Source organism: Anomaloglossus baeobatrachus, chromosome 5 (genome assembly GCF_048569485.1).
Source record: "Anomaloglossus baeobatrachus isolate aAnoBae1 chromosome 5, aAnoBae1.hap1, whole genome shotgun sequence".
NCBI classification, from domain to species: domain Eukaryota; kingdom Metazoa; phylum Chordata; class Amphibia; order Anura; family Aromobatidae; genus Anomaloglossus; species Anomaloglossus baeobatrachus.
In genome coordinates this window covers 445,428,490-445,442,597 of record NC_134357.1, presented here as the reverse complement: position 1 = coordinate 445,442,597, position 14,108 = coordinate 445,428,490, and the positions used below count along the sequence as shown (strand labels likewise).

Below are 14,108 nucleotides of genomic sequence, written 5' to 3'. Positions count from 1 at the left end.
TATCTGGATTTTCTGGATAAATCGGCAGGTTTTAGCAAGTGCAGACACTCCCCATGTTATCCTATGGGACATGACTAATGACTTGCATACCATACCAGTAATCAATAGCCAAGCTCTTTGTTACATATGTCTGTACGCAGATTGATGGAAAGGACAACAGGATCAGAGACAAAAACACTCCTCTGATTCCTGATTCCTCCTCTAATCTGTCTTCTTCTACTGAAGTAAAAAGAAAGAAAAAGAGGCGAACAACGTCCAATTCCATCAAAAAATAATTTATTAAGTAATATATTATATTACAGTTGGGGATTATCTACTAATACAACTTAGCTACTGTGGTTGTGATTTACATCGGGTGGCTGTCCTTTTTGGCTAGTACACCAAGAGGGGTAGTTGACTATCATGTCTGATTTATTTATTTAATTATATTAATTGTGAGATATATATACCCCATATTGGTGGCTATGGGATTTTCCCTATATCAATGTGACCCTATGTCATCATTTGTATATTGAAGGAGAGTCACATAGAGGTTTCTGAAATTGTTATGCCGCTCTGGCTTTAATTGTTGCATTGATTGTGATACCCCTTTATACAGTGGTGATCCTATTTAGTGATTTATAGCATGCTATGATTTGCAATTGGGGATTATTTATCAATGCAACCTAGCTGCAGTGACATATTAAATTTCCTGTAGACTTCCATCGATTAGCCTTTGGGAGATTGTTCTGCTATAACTGGCTAGTACACTTAGAGGGATAGTTGGTTATTAAATTTATTAAGATTACATAAAATTGTGAGATATATGTATATATCCCATCATTTGTAGCCACGGGAACCTCCTATGTACCCATATAAACCTCCCCCTTCTTTTGCCACTATTGATATACTGGAGGTGAGCTATATGACAATTTTGAGACTGTGATATCACTGGGCCAGTATTTCTATCAATTGAGGATGTAATCCTGCTTTGGCCTTCTCTTATATGCAGACGTATGTACCTTTATCTTGTGCTAGGTGTTACGTGCAATGTTCAGCTGGACATATTTACTATTCACCGCTATTTCTTCTATACTATGTATATCCATTCACTGTTCCGTTTGAAATTCATTTCAGACATATAATATATTACTTAATAAATTATTTTTTGATGGAATTGGACGTTGTTCGCCTCTTTTTATTTCTTTTTACTTCTTGTCTTAGCGTCCTTAATAAAATAATATATCCATGAATATCCTGATTAGGTATTTACTAATATGAATATTTCACACTTTTCATCATTGTTCTTCTACTGAAGACGGATTACACTTGACAACAGGTGGTGGACAAAGAAGAGAGACATCTAGTGATCTGCATCTTTTTCAATATTTTCTAGAATTAAAGGTAACCTGTCAGGTACAATATATACCCAGAACCACAAGCAGTTCTGGGTGCATATTCCTAATCCCTGTCTAACCGTCCCTGTATACACTAGCATAGATAAAGAGATCTTTAGAAAAAGTATTTCTAAAGATCCTTTATCATATGCAAATGAGGCCAGGGACTAGTCGCAAGGGTGTTAGTTCTTGCACTCATTTCGCCCTCTTAGCATAGTAGCATGCCCACAGGGGTGTGCTAACATGCTATCCAATCCAGAGTCATCAGCGGTGAGGCGCGTACCTGTGTCCGCTGTGACTGCTGATCAGAAGATCCGTCACTTCCGGTCATGCGCACTAGACCTCTCTGAAGGTGGGACGCGTACACCCGGCTTCATACTACGCATGACCGGAAGTGCCAAGATTTTCTGTTCAGCAGAGACAGCGGACACAGGTACGTGCCTCACAGCTGATGATGGTGCATTGAATAGCGTGTTAGCATGCCCCTGTGGACATGCTAACATGCGAAGAGAGCGGAATGAGCGCAGGAACTAATGCCTTTGCGACTAGTCCCTGCGCTCATTAGCATATCATAAAAGATCTTTAGAAATACTTTTTCTAAAGATCACTTTATCTATGCTACTAGATACAGGGACAGTTAGGCAGGGATTAGCAATATGCACCCAGAACTGCTCATGGTTCTGGGTGCATATTGCACGTGACAGGTTCCCTTTAAGACATCATAACTAAAGTGATTTACAGATTGTCTATTTAGCCCATTAGCCGGTAAGAACCAGTTGCCTTAAACATATACACCCCTGTGTATTCAGTTTTTTGTTTTTTTTTTGAGGGGGTTGCAAGTCTCTGTTGGTGACAAGTCTTCTTGAGAACTGCAGGACAGGTCTAAGCAGACCCCTATGTGCACTGACAGGACAGCCACTAGTGGTTGTCATCCATCATCTGTAACCTCTGCAGTAGAAGAAGGTAATTCAGACATGCCAAAGTAAAACCTAAACAGACTTGACACTTGAGGATAACTAATATTTTGAAAGGGTTATCCTCTACTCAAGTAATACAGGATAACTTACTGATTCCTGGTGGTCCGACAAGTGGCAACACCAGAAAGATTGGGGCTCTAGATCCATGCTCTGCATCTCTGTCCTGAATGGACTGGACGGGTGCATGAACAACCTCCTCTCCATTTATTGAGTATGGGACTGTTGAATGCAAAGGTTTACTTTGTTTTTTTCGGGAATCACTTTTTAAACACTAATATTGAAATAAAGAAATCCTTCCAAAATGTCCATTTTTGTATAAGATACAGACAGATACTATTTACTTTTGCTTCACAAGCTATGAACCAGCCTGCGCAGCCTTCTAGATATAAATTGGCTTCCAGGGATGACGTCCCTTTGTCATGTGATAGGGGCGTGTTCGAAATACTATCACATGACAAAGGGACGTCATCCCTGGAAGCAGCCCATACAGTCTAGCATCTACACTGAGCTCAGTGTGAATGCTGGAGAGGTTTGCGCGCTCAAGAGATTATGGCCGGGTACTTGCTGATAACAATCACAGTCCCGTCCATAATCACTTGCCTGCGCACACGTCACCAGCGGTCACACTGCTCAGTCCTGTGAGACTGGCACTGGGCATGCGCGGGGATGGCTGGAGCAGTGGGCGGTGCATCAGATATGGAAAGGAGCGATGGGGGCGGCATACAGGACCAGGAGGCAGAATAACGGACGGCAGAGAGCCCGCCCCCGTGACGGATTTACAGAAGCTGCATACAAAAAGGTAGAACTTTATAAAGGCTTTATTTTGGTCTCACATGGGGCACAATAATAACAGGGACCTTCCTAGAATGCAGCCCAGGAGCTGCAGAGGGGGAAGCTTTTAGCTTTTGGGCGAAATTTCTGATGACAGGTTCCCTTTAACGCCCGTACGACTAGTCCCTGCGCTTATTAGCATATTATAAATAATCTTTAGATATACTTTTTCTAAAGATCTCTTTATCTATGCTAGTGTATACAGGGACAGGTAGACAGGGATTAGCAATATGCACCCAGAACTGCTCGTGGTTCTGGTGCATATTGGACCTGACAGGTTCCCTTTAAATTCATTTCTTATAAATCCCAGTTAAGGTAAGGGAGTTACCTACATTCTTCAAACCATTCACAGCTGAACTACACAGCTCAGGATTCGTTGTTTTTCAACTAGTAAAACTCTTGTAATCCTGTTGGCTATAAAATACTGCAAAGGATCTGACCCTCCTGATTGAATGAATGACTAAATGTTACTTTATCAATCATGTAGAGTGAGCGGGATGCAAGTTGTTTCTGATGGCTAAAGCAATAACTATTAAAATTGACAAGGACTTTATTCATAACTTGAAAATTCACTTCAAAGTGCCAAACACAAGGTATCTTCCTTCTATAAAGTTTGCTTCCACTGCCTGTTGTTAAGTATAATCCATCTTTATCAGCAAAGACACCGAGACCAATTTCAGGAACTTTGGTGTCCGTCAAACTGCACATAGGCATAACAGAGAGTCGGGATTTCAGTAATATAAGATGGAAAAAAACATAGGTCCATCAAGTTCAGGCATTCTTGATTATATATTATCTGTAGTGATGAGCGAGTACTAAAAAGCTCGGGTGCTCGAGGCTCGGGCCGAGCATCCCAAGATACTCGTGTACTCGGCCCGAGCACCGAGCCCAATGTTATCCTATGGGAGACTCGAGTATTTTTGTGAAATGACCCCCGGCAGCATGTAGAAACCCTAAAAATGGCACAAAAGTCTCAGAAGAGTGCTCAAATGACATGGCAACAGCATGGGGAAGACCCCTTGAAGCATTTATCACTCAAAAGTCACAGCTGTGAACAATTTTGTCCGCGTTTTACGCCATTTTTACGGAATCACCAGAAAACCTTCCAAAATGACACCAAAATGAATTTTCATGGCGGAAATGTTAAGGGCACATACCCAATAGTGAGATAGAGCTAATGTATGTTACTTTTTGAGATCAATACATGAAAGATTTTACGTAAAACATTGTGTGGCACTCCGATGTCCCTGAGAAAAGACGTACATAAAGGCCTCTGAGTCTAATGTGCCCATTTTGAGGAAGTGAGTCTTTGTAGTATTTTCCTTTGCCAGGGCAGTCCAAAATTGTGAGGTTCACCAATGCCCCTGCATACAGACGTGCATGATGGCCTGTAAACCTGAAGTGCCCATTGCAAGGAAGTGGGTCTATTGTAGTATAGCCCTTAGGCAGGGCAGCCAAAAATTGGGAGGCTCCACGTTGTCCCTGGATAGAGACGTGCATGATGGCCTGTAAACCTGAAGTGCCCATTGTAAGGAAGTGGGTCTATTGTAGTATAGCCCTTAGGCAGGGCAGCCAAAAATTGGGAGGCTCCACGTTGTCCCTGGATAGAGACGTGCATGAGGGCCTCAAAACATTAAGTGTGCATTGTCAGGAAGTGGGTGTATTATAGTATAGCCCTTAGGCAGGGCAGCCAAAAATTGGGAGGCTCCACGTTGTCCCTGGATAGAGACGTGCATGAGGGCCTCAAAACATTGTTCCCATTGCAAAGGAGCGGGTCTCCTGTCGTTGTAATGTCCATTCTGCAAAGAATGGGCGAAAAAATTTACCACTGGGGGTATACCTGAAACAAAGGCCTAACTATTGTAATGGTCATCATGGTGGCGCATGAGGAGAAGGAGGAGCAGTCCAGCGATTATCCAAAGTCCAGAAGTGTGTACCCATGGGTGACTGGAGGTACATGGCAAATTCCCGTTACAAACTTTAAATTCCGCTCTCATTTGCTGGTGGTGTGGTGAAGTCTGGCCCAATCCAACCCTTGTTCATCTTGATCAGAGTCAGCCTGTCAGCATTTTCAGTTGACAGGCGGGTGCTTTTATCTGTAATGATTCCACCTGCGGCACTAAAAACACGCTCTGATAAAACGCTAGCGGCAGGGCAGGCCAGGACTTCCAAGGCGTAGAGAGCCAATTCATGCCACGTGGCCACCTTGGATGCCCAATACTTGTAAGGCACAGAGGAATGTCGGAGTACAGTTGTTCGATCTGCAAGGTACTCCTTGAGCATCTGGGCAAACTTAGGATTTCTTGTGGCACTACCCCGCACCTCAGGGGCTGTGGTACGTGAGGGGCTGAGAAAACTGTCCCACATCTTAAAGACTGTTCCCCTACCTCTGGCGGATTGGACTTGTGCCTCTCTCGGCTGTACGCCTTGGTTGTCCACTGATTCCTGACCTATGCCGCTAGCGTTTTGTGAGGGGAATGCTTTGCCTACTTCCGTGACTATGGCCTTCCGGAACTGCTGCATTTTGGTTGACCTCTCCGCCTCGGAAATAAGAGACATAAAGTTCTCCTTGTAGCGTGGGTCTAACAGTGTTACCAACCAGTAATGATTGTCGGCCAAGATGTTCTTAACGCGAGGGTCACGAGACAGGCAGCTTACCATAAAGTCAGCCATGTGCGCCAGACTCTTAACAGCCAGGACTTCAGTAGCCTGACCAACACGATGACTGAACATGCTGTCCTCCTCCTCCTCCTCCTCCTCATCTACCCTGTCCTCTGGCCAGCCACGCTGAACCGAGGATATGACTGGTGTGCATGTCATATCCTCAATTTGGCCGGAGAGTTGCTCCATGTCTTCATCCTCCTCCTCGTCATAGTCCTCCACTGCACATTGTGATGAGACGAGGCTGGGCTGTGTGTTATCACCCACACCCACTACTGTTTCTTGCTGCAACTCATCGCGCTCCGCCAGCAATGCATCATGTTTGTTTTTGAGCAGAGACCGTTTTAGAAGGCAGAGTAGCGGTATGGTGACGCTAATAATGGTGTCATCACCACTCACCATCTTGGTGGAGTCCTCAAAGTTTTGGAGGATGGTACATAGGTCAGACATCCATCTCCACTCCTCAGGTGTTATGTGTGGAGTTTGACCCATTTCCCGACGGCTTAGGTGATGCAGGTACTCAACAACTGCCCTCTTCTGCTCACATATCCTGACCAACATGTGCAGAGTTGAATTCCAACGCGTGGGGACATCACACACCAGTCTGTGAGCCGGAAGATGCAAACGGCGCTGAAAGCCGGCAAGGCCGGCTGAAGCAGTAGGTGACTTTCGAAAATGTGCAGACAGGCGGCGAACTTTTACCAGCAGATCAGACAGCTCTGGGTATGACTTTAGAAACCGCTGAACCACGAGGTTGAGCACATGGGCCACGCATGGAACATGTGTCAGCTGGCCTCCCCTCAAAGCCGCCACCAGGTTCCGGCCATTGTCACACACGACCTTTCCTGGCTTTAGGTTCAGAGGTGTGAGCCAGTGATCTGCCTGCTGTTTCAGAGCTGTCCACACCTCTTCTGCATTGTGGGGTTTGTCACCTATGCAGATTAGCTTCAGCACAGCCTGTTGCCGCTTCGCCGAGGCAGTGCTGCAGTGCTTCCAGCTTGGGACTGGTGTGGAGGGTAAAGTGGATGAGGATGCGCAGGAGGAGGAGGAGGCTGAAGAGCATGACATTCCGGAGCTGTAGAGTGTGGGTGAAACCCTGACTGAGGTAGGGCCTGCAAACCTTGGTGTGGGAAGGACGTGTTCCGTCCCTCGCTCAGACTGGGTCCCAGCTTCCACAATATTAACCCAGTGTGCCGTCAACGAGATGTAGCGGCCTTGCCCACAAGCACTTGTCCACGTGTCTGTGGTTAGGTGGACTTTGGGTGAAACAGCGTTGTTCAGGGCACGTGTGATGTTTTGTGACACGTGGTTATGCAACGCGGGGACGGCACACCGGGAGAAATAGTGGCGGCTGGGGACCGAGTAACGTGGGACAGCTGCCGCCATCAGGTCGCGGAATGCTTCTGTCTCCACCAGCCTAAAAGGCAACATTTCCAGCGCAAGCAGTCGCGAAATGTTAGCATTTAGAACTGTGGCATGTGGGGCGTTGGCAGTGTATTTGGGCCTGCGTTCAAAGGTTTGCTGAATGGATAACTGAACGCTGCGCTGGGACAAGGACGTGCTTGATGATGGTGTTATTTCTGCGTAGGCAACTGCAGGTGCAGGACCGGAGGAGGCTTGTTCGCAGGCAGCATGGACAGGGGATTGGCTCGCATGCACAACCAGCGAAGACGTAGCAGTGACATCAGCAAGCACTGCTCCTCGACTCTGTTGTACTTCCCACAAAGTCGGGTGCTTGGCTGACATGTGCCTGATCATGCTGGTGGTGGTCAGGCTGCTAGTTTTGGTACCCCTGCTGATGCTGGCACGGCAGGTGTTGCAAATGGCCTTTTTAGAATCATCTGGAGCCAACTTAAAAAACTGCCAGACTCGGGAAGACCTAACATTTGTACAGGCACCTTGTGTCGTGTTGTTGTTCCGGGGAACGGTTGCCTGACTTCTGCCTGGAGCCACCACCCTGCTTCTTACTGCCTGTTGGGATGCTACGCCTCCCTCCCCCTGTGCACTGCTGTCCTCGCTCTGCATATCCTCCTGCCAGGTTGGGTCAGTTACTGGATCATCCACCACGTCGTCTTCCTCTTCCGCACCCTGCTCCTCCTCCTGACTTCCTGACAATTGTGTCTCATCATCGTCCACCCCTTGTTGAGACACGTTGCCAACTTCGTGAGAACGTGGCTGCTCAAATATTTGGGCATCTGTACATACGATCTCCTCATGACCCACTTCAACATGAGCTGGCGAGAGGCCAGAATGTGCGAATTGAAACGTGAACAGCTCTTCCGAGTGTCCAAGTGTGGGATCATTAATGTCCGAGGACGTGTACTCAGCCTTGTGGTAGGAAGGAGGATCAGGTTCTGAAATGTGCGGTGCAGTATCACGGCTACTGACACTTGACCGTGTGGAAGACAGAGTGTTTGTGGTGGTGCTAATCTGACTGGAAGCATTATCCGCTATCCAACTAACAACCTGTTGACACTGGTCTTGGTTCAAGAGCGGTGTACTGCTGCGGTCCCCAAGAATTTGGGACAGGACGTGCGAGCGACTAGATGTGGCCCTTTGTTGTGGCGAAATTAGAGCTTGCCCACGACCTCGGCCTCTGCCTGCACCACCATCACGTCCACTTCCTTGTTCCTTGCCAACGCCCTTGCGCATTTTGCAATGCTGTGCTGACGTGTATTCACTACACTTGTGCGTTATATAATAATAGTTTGTGAAAAACACACACAAGTGCACCTGTACGCTGCCACCGACAGGCACACACGTGCGGTTTTTAAATGCAAGCACGGACGCACTAAGAACCTAACAGGTTTTTAGGAGAAAAAATTACTGAGAAGTCTGACACTATCAGCCACTGCTGACTGACGTGTATTATACACTAGACTTGTGCGTTATATAATAATAGTTTGTGAAAAACGCACACAAGTGCACCTGTACGCTGCCACCGACAGGCACACACGTGCGGTTTTTAAATGCAAGCACGGACGCACTAAGAACCTAACAGGTTTTTAGGAGAAAAAATTACTGAGAAGTCTGACACTATCAGCCACTGCTGACTGACGTGTATTATACACTAGACTTGTGCGTTATATAATAATAGTTTGTGAAAAACGCACACAAGTGCACCTGTACGCTGCCACCGACAGGCACACACGTGCGGTTTTTAAATGCAAGCACGGACGCACTAAGAACCTAACAGGTTTTTAGGAGAAAAAATTACTGAGAAGTCTGACACTATCAGCCACTGCTGACTGACGTGTATTATACACTAGACTTGTGCGTTATATAATAATAGTTTGTGAAAAACGCACACAAGTGCACCTGTACGCTGCCACCGACAGGCACACACGTGCGGTTTTTAAATGCAAGCACGGACGCACTAAGAACCTAACAGGTTTTTAGGAGCGACAATTACTGAGAAGTCTGACACTATCTGGACTGTTTTAGAATGTGTACACCAGCCCCAGATATGATGAAGGCTGGTATACGGTCACCACTAGGAATGGCTATATACCCTGCCTGCCTGCCTGCCTGCCTGTATACTGCTACAATAGTCCTGACAAGGACTCTTCTGGTCACTAGCCTGTATTCCGACCTGGCTATACCCTGCCTGTATATAGCAACAATAGTCCTGAGAAGGACTCTGCTACTGTACTCCGACCTGGCTATACCCTGCCTGCCTGTATACAACTAGAATAGTCCTGAGAAAGACTTCTGGTCACACTGTTTGCAGCCCTGCTACGGAAATAGCTATAAAGGGCCGCAAACCTTTCCCTGAAGCAGCGACCCTCTCCCTGCACTGACTGTCTGGATAGCTGTGAGCAGAGCACAGCGCGCCCGCCGGTATAAAGGCTCGGTCACGCTATGCGGGCCGGCCAATCACTGCAATTCCACAACTAACAGGGCTGTGGCATTGCAGTGGTCTGCCAGCCAATCCCTGCATGAGGGCTGGCTCTCAAAAGAGCGCCAACATGCAGGGATGAAGACCACGAGTACAGCACGAGTATTGCGAGATTACTCGGTCCCCGCCGAGTAGCCCGAGTACAGTGATACTCGTGCGAGTACCGAGTAGTAACAAGCACACTCGCTCATCACTAATTATCTGTTATAAGTAGAGATGAGCGGTGTTCGCCAATTTCAAGTTCGACCTGTTTTTGGTGATGTTCGAGTCATTCGACGAATGCGAACACTTAAGGGGGCTTTACACGCTGCAACATCGCTAGCGATTTATCGTCGGGGTCACGGTGTTAGTGACGCACATCCGGCATCGTTAGCGACATTGCAGTGTGTGACACGTACGAACGACCTTAAACGATTGCAAAAGAGACAAAAATCGTTGGTTTTGGAGAGGTCGTCCAAAAACCAAAAATTGTTATCTACTTAGTAGCGATGTTGTTCCTCGTTCCTGCGGCATGACACATCGCTGTGTGTGACACCGCAGGAACGACGAACATCTCCTTACCTGCGTCCATCGGCAATGCAGAAGGAAGGAGGTGGGCAGGATGTTTTGTCCCGCTCATCTCCGCCCCTCTGCTTCTATTGGATGGCCGCTTAGTGACGCCGCAGTGACGTTGCTATGACGCGGAACGCACCTTCCCGTTGAGGCAGGGATTGTTCGGCAGTCACAGCGACGTCGCTGAACAGGTATGTGCGTGTGACGCTGCCGTAGCGATAATGTTCGCTACGGCAGCGATCACCACATATCGCTCCAACGACGGGGGCGGGTGCTAACGCTAGCGACATTGCTAGCAATCGCTAGCGATGTTGCAGCATGTAAAGTACCCTTTAGCTTCAAGTTCGACAGTTCGAGGTTATGTTCGATAACGGTTCGATCACCAAAAGCGTAACTGGCTTTTCACAGTAATACTGCCATTCAATGTTAATACAGTGGAACCTTGGTTAATGAGAACAATCCGTTCTGGGAGTGTGCTTGTTAACCAAGTTACTCGTTTAGCAAAGCAAGATTTCCCATAGGAAATCATTGCAATGCAGACAATTCGTTCCACAACTTGTTAAATGTCCCATCCTGGTCCCCTATTGTGCCATTCCACACATGCACAAACACACACAAACATACACGCACACACACATATTATGATCAGGTTACCTTCCGTTCCATCGCCGGCCTCCTGGGACTTGCAGTTCGCCATACAAGATGTGTATCGGGTAACCATCGCGACCGATACCGGAACTTCCGCTGACAGAGCGCTGACGTCAAAGGCAGGAGCCACTTGCTGCTGATTGGCCAGCGCGCTGCCTTTGAGTAGCGTGTGACAGAGGGAGGAAGTTCCGGCATTGGTCGCTATGGTTACACGATACACATCCTGTAGCAGCTAACTACGTGTATCGGGTAACCATAGCAATGAGGGAGGAACTTCCTCCCTCTGTCAGACGCTACTGAAAGGCAGCGCGCTGGCCAATCATAGGCAAGCGGCACCTGCCTTTGACGTCAGCGCTCTGTCAGCGGAAGTTCCGGCATCGGTCGTTATGGTTACCTGATACACATCCTGTAGCGGCAAACTACGTGTATCGGGTAACCATAGCGACGAGGGAGGAACTTCCTCCCTCTGTCAGACGCTACTCAAAGGCAGCGCGCTGGCCAATCAGAGGCAAGCTGCACATGCCTTTGACGTCAGCGCTCGGTCAGCAGAAATTCCAGCATCGGTCACGATGTTTACCCGATACACATCTTGTACCGGCAAACTGCAAGTCCCAGGAGGCTGGTGATGGAACGGAAGGTTAGGTGAGCATAATATGTGTGTGCGTTCGTGTTTGTGCATGTTTGTATGTGTTTGTGTTTGCATGCCATTATTTTCAATGGTGTTCGAAAGTGTTCGACGAACCAAAACGAACTCGAACACTAGGGTGGTGGCTCATCTCTAATTATAAGGTTACACTGACAGTATTTTGAACTTTTGACTTTCAGGCTACATATCTCACCATCCACTACAGCTTTGACCATTAGACGGCCTTCATTTTATAAACAATTATCTTGGCTATCTTATACATAGATTTGACTTGCAACTATTTAGCATATGATTAGTTATACAGGTTCTTGTCATGACACTGCATTGTTACAGTTTTGCTTCTAATATTCAAATTTGTATTATTTTCTTAGTATTTTGTAAATCTAACTTTGATTTTCAACACTGCCTGAATCCTTCTGGGCATGCAGTCGATCAGATTCAAGCATGTCTCTACCGAAATCTGATCCGAGGTCTTTTCTACACGTTCTCAATGATGGTGCATACTGGTCGACTCACTTGTTTGTGTATACAGCTTTTTCTTCAACTCTGCCAACAAGCATTCGATAAGGTTGAGGTCTGGGGGCTAATCCCTCACCTCTACTTTATTGTCCTTGAACCATTCCTTCGCCAATCTCGATTTATGTTTTTGGTCATTGTCCTGCCGGAACACTATGTCGTCCTTAGTCTCTCGTATATAAAGTAACTCATCTTGTAGGATACTTACATATAGCTCAGCATTGTGATCACCATCAATCCTTGCTAAGTATTCAACGCCATTGCCTGTGAAACAACCCCCTTATCATCAGGCTTCCTCCACCGAACTTGACAGTTCCTTCAATTTCTCGATCCGTTATCCTCTTTTTCCCTTCTTTCCACCAGACCCATTTGCAACCATCAGAGCCTACTCTATTGACTTTTGTCTCATCGCTCTAAATCCCCCATTTATAATCGTCTACTGTCCACTTTTCATACTTTTTTGTAAACTCAAACTAACACTTTTCATGACGATATTGAAGTTGAAGCTTCTTCACCTTTTTTGACTCACCATTTCAAATTTGTGTAAAGTGCGTCACACTCACTTGCATGGACGTCTGTGATCTCACTATTATGAACCATATGTGCCACCCTCACTGCCATATTTGTCATGCCAGAACTGTAGACCTTATGATGAGTCGACTTGTTAAATACAAAATTTGGCCTGGACGTCCACATTTTAGCTTTTGAATAGATGGATGTATTTTGTATTCTTAAAATTGCCACTCATATGATGCAGTTTAGCAATTTTCTTGGCTATTGATGATCTGGATGATACTGTTTCTATTTTTATGGTAAATCTTCATGGCTGCTCTTCAATTCGAACCAGTGGCCTTTCGCTTGTGAATCAACCTAATAACATACTGAGCTATTAGGGAATGTAAAAACAGATTATAATTTGTAGTATACATGAAGCAAAATATTTTTGCACCACCAGGAACAAAACAGTAACAATCTAGTGACACGCCAAGAACCTGCATAACTAATCATATGCTAAATAGTTGCAACTCAAATTTATGAATGAGATAGCCAAGATGATTGTTTATAAAATAAAGGTAGCCTCACGTTCAAAGCAAGAGTGGATGGTGATATGGAGCCTGAAAGTCAAACGTTCAAAACATTGTTACCCTTTTGCTCATCAGTGTATTTATAATGCACATTACCCTTTGTTTTGGCAAAAGCATCAAGTCCTTTTTTAAATGCTGATATAATATCTGCCGTTGTTACCTCTTGCGGTAGTACTGCCAACAGTCTGACTGCACTAAAGGCTGCTTTACACCAGACAATCTATCATGCGATAGATCGTCGGGGTCACGGTTTTTGTGACGCACATCCGGCATCGCTGGCGATGCCGGCCTGTGTGACACCTCCTAGCGACGCAGTATCGCTCACAAATCATGAGTCGTGTACTGCTCGCTAGGTTCCATAATATCGTTTAATTTAGTTGTTCATCGTTTCCGGGGTAGCACACGTCGCTCTGTGTGACACCCCGGGAACGATGAACAGCAGCTCACCTGCGTCATGCGGCCGCCGCCGGCTATGTGAAGGAAGGAGGTGGGCGGGATGTTTACGTCCCGCTCATCTCCGCCCCTCGCTTCCATTAGCCGGCGGCCGTGTGACATCGCTGTGACGCCAAACGTCCCTCCCACTCCAGGAAGTGGACGTTCGCCACCCACAGCGAGGTTGCACGAGAGGTAAGTATGTGTGACAGGGGTTACTGACTTTGTGCGACACGGGCAGCGATTTGCCCATGACGCAAAAAGGACGGGGGCGGGTACGATCGATTGTGAAATCGCACAATCGGTCGTACCATGTAAAGCAGCCTTTACTGTAGAGAACACTTTCCTATTATAAAGCCGGAATTGCCTTTCCTCCAAAGACAATGAATGTCCCCATGTCCTTTATGTAACATGTGCCAAGTCTTTTATATTGATCGCACGTGTTTTATTAAATGTAAATAAAATTGACTCCTGAAGATTTTTTTT

General features: G+C 46.4%; 1 protein-coding gene across 1 annotated transcript in view; it reads left to right on the top strand.

The window, feature by feature from the left end:
* The window catches only part of OPRL1 (opioid related nociceptin receptor 1), a 197,751-nt gene that overhangs the window by 123,238 nt on the left and 60,405 nt on the right, over positions 1-14,108 (top strand). The gene's annotated exons all lie outside the window — the stretch shown is intronic.